Below are 22,412 nucleotides of genomic sequence, written 5' to 3'. Positions count from 1 at the left end.
TCTGTGTATTTTTTTTTTCCCTCCCTGACTTTTGGTTTTAAAAACTGTTCAAATAACTTCCACCCCACCCCAGTCCTTTTGTGAAGTCATTAGAGCAGTGTATTTTTGTGTTGACATTTGTTAAAAGTGTGCTAAGTAATATGTTTTTTTAAAGTGTGAGCTTGAGGACCATGGTTTACATCCTGTTGGAAACACTCCAGCTGGGACTTGCATATTGTACCCAAGAGGCTTTCTTACATACCATCTTACCATCTGTACTGTTAAGTAAGTCTTAATGAAAACTTAAATACGCGATTTTAAATATGCACCTTTTTGACTGCTTTTTTTAATACAAATTTTCATGCCTAGCTGGAGCACACCAACACATTATGGATTTCATTAACACTGACAAAGTGAGGGTCAGTTTGATCCTAAGCACTGAAATGTGCAAGTCAGTCTGTAGATTTTGACTGCGAGAGATGTGTTGAGTGTTTTAGTACTCTTACCCAACATATTTTAAGACCAGCAGCACAGATGGAGACCATCCAGTATACAAAGATACAAAACACTTTTATGATTTGAAGCCGTATTAAAATTTCCCTTTAGAGATATAAGTAGATGTAAGACTTCCATAAACATTATATAATCAAACCAAAGATGCGTGGGGTATGATAAGATTTATTACCCTTTGTAAATGGGTGGCCTATCATATCAGGATTTCTTTGGGCTATAATACCCACTTCGTGTAAAAGATTTTTGGAGTTTGGTATAAAAATTGGATTTTTTTTGGCAGAGTTTATAGATGAAGGCAAAAGCAGCTGTTTGACATTATGATGTAAAAATGTGTTTTAACAGTAATTACGATTCTTTTCTATAAACATATGGAATTTAAGTTGACTATTTTACATACAAAGAGCAACATATGTGGATCCATTATGCTCTATAAACTGGAACATTAGATTTTGTTTGGAATTTTTCACTAGAACTTTTTCTTCACTGTAGTTGCTTCCAATAAATAAATAAATAAAAGTTAGATGATGTGAACTAGTTTTGCCCTTTTTGAAAACAGACCTTGTAAATCACTTCGTTAACCTAACAATGAAATGATTTTTTTTTTCCTAAATGTGAGACGGAACCACTTAAATGGAAAATAGATGTTATCTTCCTAAAAGAGGACTGCAGCACCATCTTGTGGAAATAATTTATACAAAATAATAAGCAGAGTAGGAAAAAAGTATACAGTTAAAAACATTGCTTTAAACTAATAATGATCAAACACTTTGAAATACCATGTCGTTTTTAAAGTTTCCTTTTTTGTCTTGTCTTGGAAGAGGAAAAGCAATTTAATTAAAATAATTATGAATGATATTTGGTAAAGTTCATGGCAGGAATGAGAAAAACAATGAACCTGTGTATGTTGGTGTGTTCAGTTTGAGAAAGTGTTAATCAATGAAAATGATTCAAGTTACAGGGATTTAGCATTGAAAACAGCTGAGTGATGCAATGTTAGAAAAAAGTCTTTGTTATAGTGCAATTTAATATCATTTCTGTTCAGTACTGCAAAATTGAAAACCCAAAGTTGTTCAACTATTTCCTTTTTTGAGAAACTTTTCTCTACATAATGTGATTCAGCCTTTGCAGTTAAAGGTTTTGCTACTCCTGTTTTCAGGACCAAGCAAGCTCTCACTTTGATCAAAGTCAAGCCAAGAGCGTTACTGTTAGGGCAGTGGAACTGGTTTTCTAATGGTATTTTTCTCACACTTTTTTTTTTTAAACAAAATTTTCTTCTGGAAGATTATTCTGTATTCAGGAAAATAAATACTTTTAGTGCATTCTAATCCCTTATGTTTTTGAATTACACTTGTTTAATTATTCAATTATATCATTGGAAACAATACTAATGTCATAGAACTTCACGGAAGAAGTGCAATGATGGGAAGTGCATTTCAAGAACAAAAATAGCAGCTGTTTTTGAAAATTGTTATACCAATTGAGCATTGCTATAGTAGTCTAAGAATTGATGTTCCAAATGTGCAACCAGTTGCATTGGGTGAATCTTGTGTGAGAGGAAACTTTGGAAGCATTCTGAAATTAAATTCATCCAGATAATATTCTTTACTATAGTTTCCGTCATGCCTACTACCTCTTTCCAATGACTTGGAAAAAAATTCCTTTTGATGAAGATAAATTTTCTATGATTATAGCTCATTAATTGAAGTACTATTATTGCTTAAAGTTACTGAATTTAACCATTAGTTTATTATTGTTTTTATACATAAGGTTTTTGACATCATTATTTCCTGAAGTATCAGTAATTCCACCTTGTAATGCACAAGTACATTCAGTTATATAATAAATAAATATTTTTAAGATAATAAAATGTAACTGCATTTTAAGTAAAATACTAAAACCTAAGCCTCCAGTAAAACAGGATTTTTAGTTGATTTTTAAGCAGATTATGAGTTTTATAAAACTTAATTTATTCCCATTATGTTCTTTTACTCTGCCTTATAAAGCATCAATATGCACTTAAATTTGTTTAATGAAATTAAAATGTGTTATAAAAAACAATCATCTTACTCCAAACCTGTAATACTGAAAGGCAGTCTGATGAGATCTTTTAGTTGTATTCTGAGATAGTACATATACTGATACAAGTTGAGGAATTCCAGTGCTCTAAGTCATAGTTACTAAGAAAACCATTGGAGACTATGATACTAGAATATATGTTGTATTATGTCACTTTTGATGTTCAAGATCTGGTACTTAATTTGTATTGCAGATCACTCAAATTTGGTTGTACTGAACTGTGAGACAAGCTGAGTTCAGTTATACCCCAGCGCTTAAGTCTAACTTGAGTTGTTTTTCATCATCAGAATTGTATTCAAGCTGAGGGCCATGATTACTGTGTGCCCTATTTCCTTACGAGTGTATCCAGTTATCTTAATTATTCTTTGAATTATTTTTATATGTTTTGGTCCTGGTTTAGTTATATATCCTATGTCAGGCTTAATTCAAGTAGTCCAAAAACAATCGTGTCCTTAAAAATGTTTTTCTTTCCTTTAAATTTTTCTGATACAAAATACTCATTTTCTTGAAATCAGTTCCACTAAGGACAAATTTCTGTAACTGCAATCCAGACTCTCTGGGGAGAGAGATTACTTGGTTTTCCTTCGCTCTGTCTAACAGTAGAGACATCTTTGAACTCCAAAGTCAAAATAATTTTGTTGCTTTTTTTTGTCTGTTAACTTGGTGTAATTGTTAAAAAAGTTTTTGAATAAATACTCCAGTACCGTATTTTCTATTTTTATTTTTTTAGCTTGTGCTGCTGGTAAAATAGTAATAGCGTGACTTCAGTTTAGCTATACTTGATGAGGGTGGCAGTTTTCTTACTGTGGAAGATCAAATAGGTGATTGTTCAAATGAACTATTCCTTTTAATTTCTTAAAAACAAGAATATGTGTAGAGTTGGGGAAATAGTTGTGTCTGGTGCCCGTACGCTTCACAATAGTTTTTTTTTTTTTCTTCATTTCTGAATTTGTTATTATGGCAAGTAATGTCTGTTTGGTTCTTTTTTCCCCTTTCCCATTGGCTTTTTTTTTTTTGACAAATTACATCTATTTTTGTTTTGTTATGAAAAGCTAGGTACAGCTAAAATCAGACATACGGCAACACTAAAATTCGAGAGGTGCATTCTTGCTTTGTAAAGGTTAGATTTCCAGAGGAGGAATAAAATATGGTGATAAAAATGTGAGAAGCTGCTAATATTAATGAAATTTTTTTAGTTATTTTTTATTAGAGATATTTAAAATTCTTTCCTAATCATCAATGTTCAGAAGTTAAACCAGCTTATTTTTTATCAACTGCTTGTTTTGATATGGGAAGTTAGCTTTTTCTAACAGTCTGAGTTGTAATATGTTGCACTTTAAAATTATGTATTTGACATTACAGTTATCATTCCAAACGCTTTATGCCAATAGCTCCTTCTCAGTTTCTCTCATGGAACTTTTTTAAACTCTGTATGGTAAAAACCTAAGGAGTTCACCCATGACCCTCAGACAGCACAATAAGCTTTGTTAAGAAAGATATTAAATCTGCAAAAAATGTTTCATCGTATATGAAAGTGTTTCATATGCCACGGTAGTATGTTGCTGTAGTCTCTAGGCAGAGCTGTGCAACAGAGGTCTGTTTTTTTGTTCTCTGTAAAATTCTTAGTATGATGCAGCTATGCCAGAGGAACAATCAATACAAGGGTAGTTATAAAAATATTTGGCGATATTTTTATGTGTATTTTGGTTAATCTAATTCTAAATAGCTAGGCATTTCATTATTGTACAGCAAATCATTCACTTGGAATAAGAAAACAAGATTTTTTTTTTTTTTAGGGAGCAAAATTTAATCAAGTTATTTCCCATTGTGGTATAAAAGAATGCATCTTCACTACAGCTTAAGAACAAATCTGAAAGGTTAATATTTTTCTCTTAAGAATACGTGTGTGTTTTTTTTTTTCGTTTGTTTTGTTTTTAACTTAATTTCCTTAGGCTTTAAATCTAGGATGCATTTCTCATTCAGTCTGCAGTTAAAATATGCAGAATTTGAAATACAACTGACTAATTTTGTCCAATACTGACTTCTGGTCTTATATTTCTTGTTTAATTTGTCAACTGGCAGACCTGCCAAAAAAAAAAAAATTGAATTAATGAATGTCTTAGTGTTGCCTTACCCCTTTCAGACATAATAAAATACTTCTGAGCATATTGTGTCTAGATCAGCTATTCAATACATGGCCTCCTACACTTTTGCAGTAAATTAGTGCAGTTTTGGGTGTGGGAGGTTGGTTGATTTGGGGAGCAGGAAGTATCTAACCAAGAAACATCACTCTTTTAGTTGGAAAGCTTGGGTTTTGTGGGTATCTGGAACATACTTTTGTACTTTTACGCTTGGAATTACAGATCCCAATAGTCTTGGGAAGAGTGGTGGAAGATAGAAGTCAAAGTTTATTGGATCTAATGCCTGAATAAACCTTTGAAAACTTAAAAAGAAAACACAGATAATAACAAAATAAAAACACAAAACCCTTAAGTAAAGGTACTCCACTAATGCATGTGATATTTTGGAGTAGTTGAAGGAAACTATTTAAAATGCTTGCGATTTGAGCATTTCAAATGGGGAAAAGACATGATCATACTACTAACTATATGATATTTGCATGAGTATCACAGCTTATTTCATGAGTTGTAATAAACTCAGTAGCTTTGTATATGCAATGTACCCTTATTTAAGTGTATAAGATGCTGTATTTTTGGTTACAAAACTCTCATTCTCTTTAGACACCTTTCAGAGCAGATACTTGATTTGGAAGTGGTAATGCTTTTTATTATCTGGGAGAAAACTTCTCTATTTATAGGTTTACAACAGCAAGCAGTAGTGTGGAGCAACGGTGTTCTACTGCAGCAAAATGAGTTATTTTTCCCCTCACTTTTACCTTTCCAGTTATCATGAAGGAAACTTTATATGCAATAAAATAAAATAACTTCTGATGATAGGTTCCACCACCAGCAGAGTATAGTTTTGCCCGTTAGGTTTATAAGGATTAATTTTTGGTATAAGTGTTATCAGAATATTATACCTCAGGGTATTTTAATAAAAGAGACAATTATATTTCTAAAAAATACTGCAAGGTCTTCTTAAATTTTCATGCTTGTATTTCTATTCTCATCTTACCCAGTGTTGCTGCACTTCATTGAATGCATGCTGAAATATGAACTGGGATTAAGGGAAATACAGTTAGAGAGCCTTGAATGCTTTCTGTGAATGCTGAGAATAGTTTTGTAAAGCTGAACTATTGGTAGTACCAGCTTAAGGGATTTCCTCCCTCTGGTCCCCACTCCCATCTGACTGTGCTGTGAACTGCATTTCTTAGCTGTTGTGACTTACGTATACTAGTCTGAAAACATGACATGCAGGGTATTGTGGTATTTTGTTTTTTTTTTCTATCCACATCCACAGATAGCTCTGTGATCCACCTTACAACACGGCATACAAACATTTGTGTCTAAATTTCCAGTTGGAGCAGCATGCTGTGGTATCAACAGGTAACTGGGCAGCAGGAGAGAGGGTGTGTCAGGTTAGTGTTTTTACTGCTGAAGAATTTTTCTCTGAGCTCATAGTAAACCAGAAGTGAAAAAGTTCTCATGCAAAGTCTTGACATTTACATTCGTGAAATCTTGTTTTTGCATGTTTGTTTAATTTATGTCCGAACTGACCAAATGAAAGGGCCAATGTGCGTCTGAAAGAACATGTAGAATAACATTACAGGGAATCTAATTCTGGAATTGAGTCTGCTTTCAAGTTTTAAAATAGCTCTTTGTATTACATGTGCTTCTGATTTTTTTTTTTCCAGCCTTGTGGGTTTAGCTTCTTAGTTTTCTTTGTGTTTTAAAATAAATAAATAAATAAATAAATTACTACCCTCTTGCTAAATAAAGTGACCGTAAAATGTACTGTCAAATGCAAAACAAATCCTTAGGGAATATGTTTGGAAACCTTTTGTATTATGTTGCAAACATATATGCACATGTAAAGCATATCAAATAATATTCTGTTTAGATGGTCACACTGCGTTATAAAAATAAGAAGCAAATCCTCTCAACCTTCATTTGACTGTAAAGTGGCAAGCTAGACCAATTAATGTTGTTTAATTTAAGTGATATCAATGTGCGTGAATTTTAAAATACATGAAGACACCAGTTATTTTTAGTAGTGCATGCGTGATTGTTTCATAGGTGATAAAGTTGACTGTGCTATACCTTTCCTATCAGACTGAGTTATGATCTGGGATTACATAGAATCTTTACCCATATATTGTTGCATAAGTTATTTATAGTTATTTTATATCTGCTTTCTTCAACTGTAAAACTAAGAGATTCCTCTTGTTTTCCTCCTGAGAGTATTATGAGATTTGGTTCATTGTTTATGCCCACTTTAGGAATTACTTAGGAAAAAAGTTAATGGAAAAAAATTGTAGTCTGGTTTTAGGAGTTCTCTTAATTGAAACCATTCCATTGGAACCTATGGAAGGAACTGAGGGGTGAGTTCATGAACTTACTTGAGCTTATGTATTAGTAGTAACTTAAGCTCCAGCTTCTTGTAGTTATAAAAGTAGTTGACAGCTGCAATAATTTCAGATAATGTAGTTGTGCTTTTGTGTGAACTACAGAAAAATAGGTGCTGATATGGTGGGGGATTGCTAGACTGAATACTTTATCAAATCATTTTTTAAGCTGTGATACAACGATTTAAGTCTCGTGACTTAAGTTTCTGTATGATTTTTTTTGTACATCACTGTTGGAACGTTTTTTGTCCCTAGTATAAGAGATTCCCGTACCTGCACAGAAGGAAGGATACAATCTTTAGGTTATTTTAGAATGAGGGAAGAAGAAAAAAAAATCATTCTAGTGATTTGGAGGGGATTGAAAGGGATTGATGGTCTTTAGTTATTTTGCAGTTGATTTCAGGAGTTTGGACTTCAATTAAATTTTTGTGACAGGCTTGGCTTTGATATGCTGTTTGGATTTTTATTTAGTGACCTATCTGATAGTCTTGCCTCCGATTTATAAGATTGACAAATATGTACTAACTGACACTGAGCTAGAACAACAGGAAGGTGTGATCTATCTGTAGCTTGTGGCAGTGTGCTTCCCCCAGGCCCTCAATTTGGCTGTTGTCTTGCTTAAACATTGGCCGCAGCAAACAATACCTTGCTCAGGCAGGTAGTGACCACAATATCAGCTCAAACTGGGTGCTGGAGAAACTGACACTCAGCAGCTGCTGAGCTGCATGCATTGCTGCATGCAATGGAGCATGCACCGTCAAATCTATGACTATTCATATTCATCATCTTACCCCATAAATAGTGAGGAAGCCAAGAGCACTTTGAGCTCTTCTGCATGGCAGCTGGCTGCAGGACACATCTTCCCTACAGTAGGGACACTTCTCGAGGTCATGCCTGATGCAGAGATCCCATACTCCTTGCAAGAGATTCCTTGCTGCAACTCCTTGGTGTTTAGTAGCTTACTAAACGTTATAAAGTTTGCTAAGATTATATCTTAGATCGTGCACAAATAATCCTTAGACATAAACTGTTGACCAAGTCTGGGACTAGAAGTGGATTCAGCCACACCTAGTCTCTTACCTCTTCAGTCTAAGGAGTTGAGAAGGCAAGGGGATCCACTCTGAACCTTATGGCTCAACAGGAGGGTCTCCCTGACATGTCTAATTTACCCTGGTCTCTGTGCAGTAAATAAGCAAGGGTAACTTACCATCTCTAATCTTGCTAAGTCCCTGTCTTACTAACAGTTAAGTTTTGTTAGATCACTACATTACATCAATACATATATTGCTGCTTCTCTCTTATAAGCGAAGAGTATAATTTCATCTGTGAACACAGTGAGCTTTGTTGTAAGGGTACAGCTTTACTGTATAAGAAGGTAGACTAATCATCATGACGCAGGAATCACCTCTTGTTTAAGGAGAGAAGCTGGAGTCCTAGTAGAGATGTTTATGGGCTTAAAAATGTATGTTCAGAATATGAAAGATGAAAGTCTTCCCTCATTGTTGAAATACGGTCCATATTGCAGGAGATTCTTCTGTGAGTTAAAAATGAAATTACAAGGGAAGCAGAAAAAATGCTCCAGATATGCTAAAAGCAGGTATCAGCAGAACACCTTTTATTCAAGTAATGCTTACAAGGGTAAGTTCATAATGCAGTGTATCAGACAAACAAGCAACATGAAATAAAGAGGGATTGCATTTAATTAAAACTATACTAACACTGAGAACCATTTGAAATTAAAAATGCTCAAATGAGTATGGAAATTACCTTCTAGTATGATGGTAATACAGTAGAATAGCTCTTTTTATCCTCTGGTGTGTGTGGGGAACCCTACAACTAAACCTTTAAAGGTGATGTGTGGAAGGAGAGGGGATGGTTCAGACTCCTAGACTTCTCAAAATTTCAGCATTCTACCCACTAACCCCCCTAAAAGTGGGGAGGTTGTGAACAGTGGTGTGAAAAATGAAAATGACATATTCCGTACTTGAGGGAAGAAAACAATGCTATCCTTTTGGAGGGAGATAGTTGGCTTTGGATTTGGAATCGATGTTTCTGTTCAAAGCTTTTTTTTTTTTTTTTGTTCAACTCTTAAGATTTAGGTAATCCCTCCTGCATTCTTCATGGTTTTATCAGAATGCATTTAGCTTTCTATTAAAACAAAAATATTAAAATGCTTCAGAACATAACTAGCAAGGTCTAAAAAGGAGTTTGCATCCAGTGCATGCATGATTGGTGAAAAGAATCAGGGACTTGTGGGGGTCAGAATGGGATTTCTGTTTCTCTGAGAGAAAAAGAAAAAAAAATATCTGATGTTAATTTGTGCTAGTATTTCAGTTCAAATTTAATGCAAAGTTTAATATAATTTGCTCATTTGTGTGTGTTCGTCCTTTGCTGACAGCCATACAGGCAGCTATTCAGGGTCATATTTCTCCATCTCACATTGCAAGTGAAGTTTCAAAGATACCAGCTATTTTACTTTCCCTGCTGCATGAATAAGAAGCACCATTGCAGAAGCTTGTTGGAGGAACATCATTTTTGGTAAAAACGTTAGTCCTCTTTTCCAGTGCGGTTCTGCCCTCACCTTCTGACTGTCCTTAATGAATTGGTTCAGGACAGAGACTGTCCTTCTTAATGAATTGCTGTCAGGAAGCTGCGCACACAAAACAGTGTGAGCTGGGCCAGTTCGACAGGGGGGAGACCAGAAACAAGAGAGAAGCAGAATTCAGCCAAGCTGCATTGGCCAGGCACAAAATCAAGGCAATACCAGAGGGAGAGGACAGGTGCACGCAGCTGGGGGTACCCAGAAGTGAGACTGGTGGTGAGGTTATCCTCTTTTGGCGTTAAGAGATTGTGAAATTGGTGCATTACAGTATTTATTACACATTGCCCTCAGTTTCCTGGGGACTGAAATTCCCTTCACTGCTAAGGGCTTTCTTGTTAATAGCTTGCCTGCATGGGTTAATTTTCCTCTTTTATGATTTACGAGGTGAGTGAATATTTTGGTACCTTGTCTCCTATTATAGTACCTCCTCAGAGAGTCTCTTCTTAGCCTCCATTAGGTCTGCAGTGTGCTTTTTGAGTGCTGTTATGTTTTAGGATATATATGATGTCAGGCCTAGTGTAACAGATATCACAGTCGCCTTGAATACAATGAAAACTAAAACATTGTGGTTTTTTTTTCTTTTTTTATTTTTTTCTTAGGTGTTACTGGCCAGCTAGAATTATGTGTTCTGGTATAAGTCTGTATCTTTTTTCTTTTCCTGTCTTAAAAGACAGCTATGACTACATGGCTGTGTAACAATAAAAACAATGTAGTAGGAAGTGTAACAGAATTAATACTGTCATTCTTCTTAGCTCTATAAGACTCAAAACTCTTTAATCAGTGAATTGGTAATATTCAGCCTCTGTCATTAATCCATTAAATACCCTCCAATGCTTTCCAAACTATTAGAATTTGTAATGGAGTGAAAAAATAAATAAATAAACAGATTAAAGTAAACCAAACACTGGCACAGTAAGAAGATCACTTCAAAAATAGTGATTAGTACATAAAATGAATTATTTTCAAGACTGAGATACAGCAAAAGGAATTCCAACCATTTCTTATTTAGGGGCTTGTGACCATATGGCTTAACTGATATAACAGATATGTGTTGCTTAAAAATCCTTTCATCATGGTTGACTGCAAGTTTTCTCTTGCTTTGCTATGCCTTTTCTGACCTCAGGAGAAGTGTGTAATAAACCTGTTTCTGTATTTCCTTGCAAGCTTTTAAAGTGCTACAGGTTATTTAACCTGTCCCAGTACTGGGACTTTAATATTGTCTTGACAAATGATTTTGTAGACCTTTAGTCACTATGAGGACAAAATGAGACAATAGCTATCTTGAGTAAGCTTGTACAAGTCACAGACCTATAAATGAGAGTAGATGACTTAATTTAACATCTTATTTAAAATTGCATAGATGTCAGAGAGGGTTTTCAGACTTTAGATAATAGACCTTTCATTTCTGATCCTCAGCAGCACATAGATAGCTAGCTCTAAAGAAATTCAGCTCAGTTAAGTTTTCTGGACTCATTTATCTCTTTCTTCATTTGTTTGCTGTGTCTTTGCATTTTTCTCACAGTACAAGTCACATCAGATATGCTAACACTATTTCTGTTATGTTGATACATGTAGTATTTGGAAGGTTGGGAAGAATGATTGGAGTTTGTTGTTGTTGTCTGCCAGAGCAAGCTTTAGTGTGGATACTTAAAGCCCAGGTACACTCAGCAGAGTAAGCTAGCTCAGATAATGTCTTCTCACTCTGTCCATTTAAATAAAATTGTAATTGTAGCCTATGTAAGCATACTCATGCTATGAGTAAATGAGGTAGCACAGGACCTGAATTGTTACCAGAGTGGTAATGTTGAGGTCAGCATGGACTGCGAGACCCAGGAAGTCTGGTCCTGAGCACAGCAGTCCTTGTGTTGCTGGAACTCTCCTTGTACTGATAACTGGGCCAGTCTGATAACTCTAGTCTTAACAACATGGACAGCAGCATATAAATCATTAACTGAATGGGGGATCTAAATTTATGTGGTGTTCCCAGTACCTCACGCTATGTAGTTGTAGTATCCCACGTATCCCACAAGAGTTATGTGAGAGGAGCCCCTTAAGGTAAGTTCTCAGTTTGAGAACTATAACTTTAGATTGCTGTGTGAAATGAGAAAAAAATTATTCCTGTAAGGATGTGTATATTCCAATAGCATAAACAATGAGGCAATTTTAATCCTTTTTGCTTCCTGTATTTTTCATTTTTTTAAAATATTTGTGTATTTTTATGTATTTTCCTCTGGGTGCTAAAGGAAAAATACCTCCAAAAATGTGAAGAAAAAGATTCAAAACAATTTATTTAAATAATAACTTGCAACAGAAATGATATGATCAACTATGGACTAATTCTTGCTTTTTTTTTTTTTCTTTTTTCGTAACACATTAAAACTAATGGGTTTTTGCTAACCTAGAATGTGTTCAAACACAAAATTTCTATTTTAAAATAGGCTTAGTACTCTCCCGATAAAATTGGGTCTGTGTTTGGAATGATCTAAGTAATAAAACCCTGTTCCATGTAAAGTAAACCTGCTATCCATGCAGGAATAATGCTCCTAAATTTGAACTTTAAGTCAGATAATTTACTAAAAGATCATTCTGTTGTTACTGCTCCAGTGTTAGTCATTATACGAGGTAAAAAACAGACTCTAGCAGCAAATAGAACCATGGAAATATAGCGTGTTCATCTAAATAAAACATATAAATTATGATACAAGTTTTCTATTTCAGTATAGTTTATTGGCAGTTGTAGACAGAAGTGTCTACTGTAATATAAACAGTTTAGTCTTTAAGGTACATTTTTTCATATAAGACTGACATTTGCTGCTTTTTCCAGATAACAGTAGCCAACATTGTCTTATCAGGGAAAAGGTTAGCTACAGTTCTGTAAGTCACTGAGAAGATAACAACTTTGAATAATGGCGCGATGGTGTGAGTTTGCAGCAGGGTCTTTGTGTTTCAGGAAAGGTTAAAGACTAAAGACCTTCCCAGTAAGCTGACAATATCGTCTGTCTTTTCCTCATAGAAATTCTCAATAGGTTAGAAATGTGAACTCCAGAAAAACATTAAACATATTGAATTATACAATTTACTTAGTACACAAAATTTCTTAAAAGTACACAAATGTTCTTAAACTTTAAAATTATAAAGCTCTCTGCAATATAGAGAATATTTCATAATTGTGGAATTTTCTTTTGAAGAGAAATTTGATTTTATGTTCATTTTTCATTCTTTGAGCACTTGTTTATAACTCTGGGCCAGTATTATGAAAAAACAACAAACCAAACCAACCAAACAAAAAACAACAAAAAACTAGTAATTTGATTTAAATTTTTGTAACTTTTAAAGGTTGATGCCCAAGAATATTTTCTTAAAAGCTCTATAGAAATTGCTGTTTTGCATTTCTTGCATCTCTAAATGTGTATCTACTCCCCTGATGAGAAATGTTTTCCTGATGTCAGTGATGAATATGATTGCACATAATGGTGCACATAATGGTGCATGGGCCCAGTTAGTTCCAGCTTCCTTGTTATCAGTATTAGCAAGTCAATCACATAGTCCTCAAGTTCAGTTAGAACTAATTTTGTAGCTGAAAGTGAGTTTTATTAGCCTTCCCTCTCCTCTCTACTACTTTCCTTATACCTGGCCAGTTAATATTTTCCTTCTTTGAAACAGAAAAGTGTATCTTTACTTTGTAGAAACTGTAGAACTGTAGAAACTGCTTCTTGGATTTAACGTCTGGAATATGTGTCTGGGAAGAGAGAGAAGAACGAGATTGTTGTTTCTACTACCAGTACTAAATCAATTTTCCCTTCTGGTTTTATCTTCTTATATCTTTGTTCTATGCCTATTTGGGAGGAGGGAGGAACCTAAAAGCTAAAGTTTTAAGAAATGCCAGAAATAGTTTCCAGCAATATTATTCTAATATGACTCTGAGCATGCCTATTACTTTAAACCCTTGCCCCTTGCATCATCTTATTTGAATAACATTACATTTAAGCTAACCCGTTTTTTTACTTCAGTAAGAAAGAAAGTATTTATGGTGTTTATTACTGTATCAAATGAACGTGTTAGTATCTTGCTTCCAAATACTTTATTTTATGCCTTGTGTTTCAGAAAGAGGCAGTTACAATGCGATGGTGTTTGCATTCCAGTATATCTACAAGAAATTGAGGAAAAAACCAGACAAGGTCAGTCAATTACTATGGTAAAAGTGCTGCTTTTGTTACCTCATCCTATTGTGTTGGTGGAAATTATTGCTTAGGATATTTTTCAGAAAAGGGAAACCGCTATGGATTTTCTGCAGGCTATTCCAGAACATGAACCATGAAAGAGGTCTAGAAAATGTAATGCTGGGAAATATATCAGTTGAGCATTCTAGTAAAATTGTAACTATATTTGTGTAAATTGCATGACTGGAAAGAGACAGTAGAGAGTAAAGACACAGACAATAATCTTCCAAGTATGATAACAATGCTGTCAGAACATAAACAGATCAGCTGGGAACTAGCACAAGCACTTTCAATGTTATTTGTAGAGGTAAGTCTAGGATTCGTTATAAACCATATTTTCATCTTGGATTTTCTACTTTGTGTTTGGGTAATAAAATTCTTCATAGCAAAATTTAATGTCTCTGTGATTTTCAAAAGGGTCTGAACCTATTTGTGCATTCTGTATCTCATTTTTGAATATGCAGAATGAACTGAGAACCCATTGTTGCAAAATTAGAACTGTCATATATCTTTTTATATTTGTCAGCATTGAACTTTGTCACTATTTTTTTTTTCACTTGGGTAGTATTTTCAATATGTATTTTTTTTCAGTATTTCTCATCTTAACAACCTGAATATTATCAGCTAAAAATGTCTCACAAGATATTATCTTCAAGAACATTTATGAATGCCTTTGGAGTTGATGTTTCTACTTTATAGCATTGACTGCTCAGCTAAATCAGTAAGAAAGATAGTACACATTAAATCTTTATCCTAACAGTCCCAAGCCTTCTTGTAAATTTACTTCATTATTTTTGTATTGTCTTTTGCATTGTTTCTTGCTACCTTTTCTAAGTTTCTGCTGGAAAACAATGAGACTGTCGGTATATTATCTGACTCTTAACCAAATAGGCTCTCTAGACATTTCAGAGGATTGTCTGAAAGAAAAATTAAAAAATAATAATATTCGGGAATGCCTCTAATTTATATTCAGAATCTTTTCCAAATTGCAGCCTTATACCTCCATATATTTCTATTTCTTTACCTGTTCTCTCTGATTTATACAGCTAAAATAATTCTACCTGTTCACTTTCTTTTTTTTTTCCTTTCTTATGTCAGTGGTTGAGTTCTTTTTGTCATATTAGCTGTAGATGAACAATTCATCAATTAATGAAGAATGTTGGTAGCATAGTATATAGAATATTGGGAGCAAATATAAAGTCTCACTCAAATATCCCTTTAAAATGAAGATGCTAAAGAAGAAAGTTACTGCTGGTTCTTTGCTGAGTCCTTTGAAAGTATTGCATATCTAATGTTTATACGGCATGGAGAAAATTAGGCAATTGTCACAACAAAGTGCAAAAAGACAAATATATAAACTTGATGGATTCTTAGGAATGTGCTTACTTCACAGATAATTGCAGATTTAGACTAGGTGCAGCAACCTTCAAAAGGAACTTAATCTCATACCTTCAGTTGTGTAACGTAACAGTGTTTGGCACTTAAAAGCAACATTAACTTAGGGGTAATGATTTTGCATGTAAATTCCTATTAAAAAGATAAACACCTTTAAACGAGAAAAACTGTGACCACTCAGCTCACTTAACCATGATGTATGTTTAATATGAAAGACCTTATGCAGTTTTTTTCTTTTGGATTTCTGAGGCCCTCTCACTGAAACTAAGTTTCAGCAACTTGTCTGCCTGAGACCTTATGGCTACTTAAAAATCTCTTTGAAATTGAGGAAGTTTCAAAGCTGCTTACTTACATAGCTAAAATTGCATCAGATGACCTGTGAGGAACAGGTACCATTGCAAATTCAAGTTACTATTAAGGTTCCTGTCAGCAAAGGCAGTCATTCCAGCCTTTTCTTACAAAATCAACCAAATAAAGTATTATTCAAACATCTGTCAGCAGAGACTTCAGGGCCTAACCCTCAGCTAAGCTAGAAACCCATAATGAAGGACAGCTGGTCCAAACTGCTTCTGCTTACATGAGGTTTCAGCACTTCTTTGCTGTATAGATAGGTCACATTTCTGACAAAATAATTTTCTAGAAATAATCTGTTCAGCATAATACATGCAGTACAACTCTTCTTCCTTAGGCTACTCTTCTTCTTTAGGCTACCTTGTTAGTTATTTTCAGATCCTTAAAATGATCTGCATACAAGTGTATCAATGTGCATTTCTTTAAAACTGTTCAAACTTGCTGTACTAGTTTTTACTTCTAAAGCAATTAAGTATTTCATAAGCTGTAATCAGAAACATTCTGACCTGTTTTATATTTCCCTTCCTGTAGCAAGTCGCTTCTTCAGTTTTCTAAAATTGAAAAAATTCCAGTACTTATTCATAATATTCCCTGTGGCTCCCTCCTCTGCTTTAGTTTAATGCAAGTACCTGTTATTCCAACCTCTTTCCAAAGAGCTGATTTTTTTTGTTTTTCTCCCCATTAGAGTTACCTTCTTTTTGATTGCTTCTAGAGACTTTTCAAAGCTTAGGGTGATCTAAAAGTTGAGAGTTAAGAAAAATTAAGATTTCACATTGCATTTCTAAATGGAATAGAACGAGGACGAGAAGGGTTCTTTTTAGCAAGGTAGTGGATGATAGTTGTCGCTTCAGTAGAAAGCCTAACTGCTGATGTTGACTAAAGATGGGATACTTCATTCACTTGGAAAACGCATAAGAAAGGTTATTTACCATTGTGCATAGTGTGATACAACATTTCATAATTAGTATTATTCTACTTGTAGTTACCTGAATGTTAGTGTTGCATTGGGAAAAAAATTCCAAATCTTTCACACAGAAAACTAGGATCTTTGTCACCTTCATTTTTCTACTTTCAAATAGTGTTACTATTAAGAAGCTTAAAATAAATGCCTAATAAATGTCTAAATGCTGAATCTGATTTTTTTACACCACTGTTTATTTTAATGTTCAGAATTAGATTTCTTATGTTTCAAAATATTTTTTTTCCTCTTTTGTTTTCTTCCTGTGAGGATCCCTGATTCTGTTTCAACCTCTATCTAGAAGCTGTTGAGAACATGTTAAATTGTAGTTTGCTTAAGGAATTTATCACAAGGCAAGATATTTTTTTGGAAGTGAGTAAATTCAACTGTGTTCCTTAATTTCTCAACCTTAGCTACAAATCCTGTTGAAACTAGCATTAGATAAAAAGGCCACCTTCCTCAAGAAAGTTTAGGAAGTTTTTTTTTTTTTTTGTAGGCGGAGAGTGGTGATATGGTTTGGAAAATCTTCTATAATGGTGAGTAGTTCCTGACCGTTCCAAGGATCTTCCATTTGTGTGTACTTCCTAAATCCCCACTAACATATTTCTTCCATGTTGGAAGGTGAGTTGACTACAGTAGGGCCATGTTCTTGGTACTAAGGCCCTGAAGGAGAAGTGAGTGACCTTAAGAATTGTTGACTGACTGTGTGTAGACAGTAGATTTTTTTTTTTTTTCCCCAGTGCTTCTAACCCAACATTAATTTTTGCATGTCGTCTTGTATTGGTTTTGGTTCCCCTGACCCTTCGTAACATGTATGCTTATGATTTCTAGTGATAACCTGAGGTACACTTTAAGACACATCTGAGTTTAACAACTTTTTAAAGTGTTTTAAAAACCTTTATGGATTTTATACAGGCTTTTTGATTAACTGTAATTTTAATTAGTTTTTCTGTATGGTTTTCATGCTAGAAAGTTACATGAAGTCTAAACTAGATATGAAGTGTATTTCTGTGCACTGAGAGGTTTTGCAGTGTTCTGCTGGACTCACACTGAAGAAGTAGCTTAACCTATTCCAAAACTTGCCTTAACATTGACCTCTTATATTTAGTTGTTATTCAATACTTGCTAGCATTTGCTGACATATTTCATATGACTTAAGGATTACTACCAACCTCCTTTATATTCAGGAAAGAAAATACCCAATAACTGTGGAGTGTCTGGTAAACGTCTTTTTTTTTTTTTTTTTTGGAGAAGCTGTTCCTGTAGATGATGCTTTATATCTTTGCTGATGCAAAGTATGTAAGTTTAGTAACATGTAAGTTTTGTCACCTTTCCCCACACATTAATAACATTTTTATTTTAAGCAATGGAAAAATGTCACTTTTCAACATAAAATGTTTTCCTCACAGAAAATATTCTATTTCTGATAGTTGCTAAGGGATATGTAAATCCATTTCTAAATATAGAGCAGAATGAAGGTACAAAATAGACTACCATAAGCATGTTCATATCTTTTTATATATTCTAATGTACAAATAAATAAAATAACAGAACAATGGAACACCACAACAGCTTGTTTCTGTGGCTTTTGTCTTTTTTTTTTTGAAAAACTGCTAATAGTCCATCAAATTACTGATGCAGAGTAATTCAACATTCTCCCTTTACTGTTTAGCATTGTCCTTACTATACTCTTAAGAATGTATTTTACATATTTACCATAGGTTTGCAAGACACTGTTTGCCTTGTGGTACACACCTGTGATTGAGTCATGTGAATAACAGGTGTCAGGTTTACCACAGGACTCAATCTTGTTGACTAGTTTTCACACTTGGATATGAATTATAGATATTTTTAATGGATATATATTACACAATGGATATTTTACTAGCTTCAAATCTTAAACTCCAGCATTTCTGGTGGAAATTTCCATTACCCATTTGTTGTTCTGGGATAAATATATAGAGAAATATGTCTCTAGAAATATGTAGAGAATGCAGTCTGTGGTCAAGAATGGCCTTGGCTGGTGCAAATTATATGTGAGGATTATTCAGGCAGTCTACCTCAGCACTGTGTTCACAGAACGTTTTAAGTTAGTTTTCTTTCTAATTAAGTAAACCAGAGGTATATCATTGAACCTTTATCTTCCTGGGATTGAAGCACAGAACATAATGTGAGTGACTGAGTTGCTTGCTAATCAGTCAAGATAATGAGGGAGGATTACCTAGTAAGCAGGGAGGGAGGGATAAGGGAGAGGTTCAAGATTTCGTTGGAGAGGTTCAGAACCTCATTGAAAATAGAAACGTGATTAGTAGGTACAGGCTTGAGAGAATTTCTGTTAGGGCTGGCAGTGAAGAAGTTTTACATTCTGTGCTTGGGAATGTTTGAAAAGTTCACTGTTTATATTGGTTACCCTGAGCTGTTTTACACCCACTAAGCACCCTTTTCTGATGTATAGCAAAACACAGGATAGTTATTGACTTTAATTGGAAGACTAACTGCAAATTCTAATTTAAACTGAATCATTACTCTAAGGTGTAATTTTTACTTGCTTACTGTAGTTCTTCCAACAAAGTATGTGATCTGGATGGTGTTCAGCCTTCATTTATCACTTTTGCATACCCCTTTTACAGCTGGATTTTCAAATCTGGTTTTAAAGTTCATTTAACATGCCTTCCAGAAAGTAAATACGTCAGTAAGTTTTGGTTTATTTTACATAGTCATTTTTAAGATAGTTTAACTTAGTACGAACCTATACTGCACTCAAAAATTTAGTCAGAGTTGGGCAAGACCAGTTTCATTTCAGATTATGGAAAGTGATTCAGAAACACCTGGAGCTAAGATTTATATCCTTACCTAAATTCTGAAAGCACTGTGGTTTTATGGCTCTTTAGAGGAAAGGCAGGAACTGCATTAACACTTGTTAGTGCAACAGTTAATGCAATGCTGACTAGAACTTCAAAACCTGAAATATTAAGGTCAAAATGTTTTTAAAAACAAGGGGGGCAATAGGTTTAAATATTTGATCTCTTTAATGAATGAAATGACTTTTCTTTTATTCTTTTGGAAAAAAAAATCAGTAAAGTTTTAAGTCATTTGAGGAACATTGCAGTAATTTGAACAGGACTTTTTTCTTTTTGTGTTGGCTTGGCCATCCAAAATAGACCTCAAGTTCTCCTGGAAGTTATTTCAGTGGAAGAAGAATGTGCAGGCTTTAAATCCTCACAGTTTATATACACCACTCAGAGACTTGGAAAACTGATTTCTCTCTCAAAGAATTAAAATGTCATTTTTAGTGAAAGTTACCTTTTGTTTAGCTTTTGTGCGTGTGTGTGTGTGTAGCAGAGAGGTTCTGTCCCAGTATGTTGGAAATCTAGGCTTCAATTTGCAAGAATTTTGGAAAAGTTATTTGCTTTTTTTTTTTTTTTTTAATTTTGAGTACTTTTGTATACCAATGATATCTCAATTGGAAAATTTGTGTCTGCATAAATCTGTACTGATGTTTAAATCCTTCTTCAGAGATGACAAAAATTACACTGTGTGTGGCCTCTGGCCCGGTAATCTACACTGTATAATTCCCTTGCTTAAAGTAGATAGTGCATGGCCACTAGTTATAGTAAACTCTGGCAAGTTTCACCACTCCAGACTGTTTTTCGAGCTTTAAAATAGTACAATAATGCCAACTTTTGCTTTCTTTAGTAAATTTCAATCAGCTGGAATTGTCATTTATCACTGACAGCACTCCATTCAGTATAGTTTCACTTGAGTTAGGGTGATAAATCTATGCAATTTCTCTGAAGAGTATAAAACCATTTCAACACTACATCTGTTAAGAATATAATGCTAGTCTGTCCAAACAGCAGAATATTGAGGATTTAATTCTAACAACACCATTTAGTGGTGTCCGTTGTTGTATTTGGATATTTTACTGAGGAAGATTAGTTGCTGCTGCCTGAATGAGAAACAAATATGTTGGATAATTTCTGTTCGAGCTATTTTCTCTATGAAATGGAATTTTGAGATATATTTAGAACATTCAGGAACTTGAAAGCAACAAGTGTTTCCCAGCATTTCTACAGCTCTGTGAAATGTCTTGAGTGTAATAATGAAGGTGATCAATTATGGTTTCACAAAAGCAGCAAGCAAGTTCTAACAGACTATCAGCAAAAGCATTTTTTGTAATTTTTCTTGAAAATGGGTAAAACCTTTTCTGATAAAGTATCACTAAAATTTAATTAAAATGATGTATTTAATTTTCATTTATTTTTGTAATGACATTGTAGTGCATTATTCCTGTTTGCCTTCCTAAATATGTTTTGGAGAAAACCAAATTTCTTCACGTTTTGGAGGGAACCAACAAAATTTGAGAAATCCATCTCTAAATAGGCCATGCTCTCATCTTTTCTGCTCCTTAAATCCTCAGCTCTGACACATACATACTGCTGTTTCCCCTCCCTGTATCTTTTTCATCAGTTAGACTCATTTATTATATATTAAATACAGGTCTTATTCTTTGCAGCTAATGTGAGTCAGCTCTGCTTCTGGCTTAAAGAACTGATACGCATTTTAAACCTTATTTTGTTTACTTCAAATATTTTTAAATGCTTTTTGTGACATTTAAGTCTTTTGGTACTGTTATTAAAACAGTCCTTGCTCATTTTTACCCCACTTCAGAGCATAGATTCAAAACCTATTGAAAAACTTCATTTCGTTACTGTCCAGAGAAGTATGAAGTTTTTTTTTTTTTTTTCCTCACAAACCCGGTTTTGTTCTTTTGTTTTGTATAAATATTTAATTCATTTTGTGGTTAGTTCAAGTCTTTAATATTGACTTTTGCCTTGTAAGTTAGCCTAGAATTGCAACATGTAGGATGACTATAGATGCACTGGGCAGGCAGACTAGCAAAAAATTAAATGTGAATGTGTTTCAGAAAGTACATTACGGTAAAAAAGAAGTCTTGTAGCTAGGGGAGAGGTGTGTTTTGATGTAAGGCTATGTCTTTCTCACATCTTTCTCTTGCACTGTAAAACTAGATCTCTGAAGTGAAACTGTTGGTAATGTGTTCCACACAGTGCATCTTTTACTTTTGATTAGTTCTGATCTGGTCCCATAGATAGTTGCTTGGATGTTTTAGCTGCCACTCCATAGAGCTCACTTTACGAACTGTGGGAGTTCTGTGTGGTGCAAACTGAAGCATAGTAAATGCAGACAATAGGGAGATTTGCTTCTGCAAATCATGCCTGATTAAAATGCTAGGTGTAAAGAACCTTAGAAGACCGAAATTCATGGTGTGGGGGTTGAATAATATTAGAGGAAGGGAGAACACACTTGTGTTTAAGGAGAAAAAGGAGGCAGAAGAGATGGAACAAAATGTAGTCTTATGGCACTGTTTTCTGTGTGGTTTTATGAATAAGTGTTCTTGACTACTTCTAAAGAGTAAATGAATTGCTTAATTATTTTCAGAATGCATCAGGAATTTTAAAGGCCTTAAAGAAAACCAAGGAGATCAGTTTAGTCTTGATCTGAAGGGTTACAATCTTCTGCAGGCTGGGAAAAAGTATCTGTAGCTTGTGTAAATCCTAACATTTCTGAACTCATGTGTTTGTCCAACAAATAGGATGTTGCCTTAAGAATATTGAAATTGGTATGTATTTACAAAGTTTAGCAAATTTTCATTTTCTGTAGAACCCTGATTAAACCTTAAAAGGCTTTCTTTAAAGAGAAGTTGGGTCTTTTATGACTATTGAAGTAATGAAATTAGTAAGGAAACATACTCATGAACCCTATGAGAAAAAT

At 34.2% G+C, this 22,412-nt stretch overlaps 1 long non-coding RNA gene across 1 annotated transcript in view; it reads left to right on the top strand.

Annotated features, from left to right (window-relative positions):
- Positions 1–8,180: 8,180 nt before the first annotated feature.
- LOC310899225 overlaps positions 8,181–22,412 on the top strand; it is a 39,666-nt gene continuing 25,434 nt past the window's right edge. The window contains exon 1 of the long non-coding RNA XR_014584094.1: positions 8,181–17,155. This is a non-coding gene — a long non-coding RNA (uncharacterized lncRNA). The remainder of the gene's footprint in view (positions 17,156–22,412) is intronic.

This window comes from Anser anser (genome assembly GCF_964211835.1).
Source record: "Anser anser genome assembly, chromosome: 4".
Lineage (NCBI taxonomy): Eukaryota > Metazoa > Chordata > Aves > Anseriformes > Anatidae > Anser > Anser anser.
The sequence above is the reverse complement of the archived record's forward strand: the minus strand, read 5'-3'. Positions and strand labels throughout refer to the sequence as shown.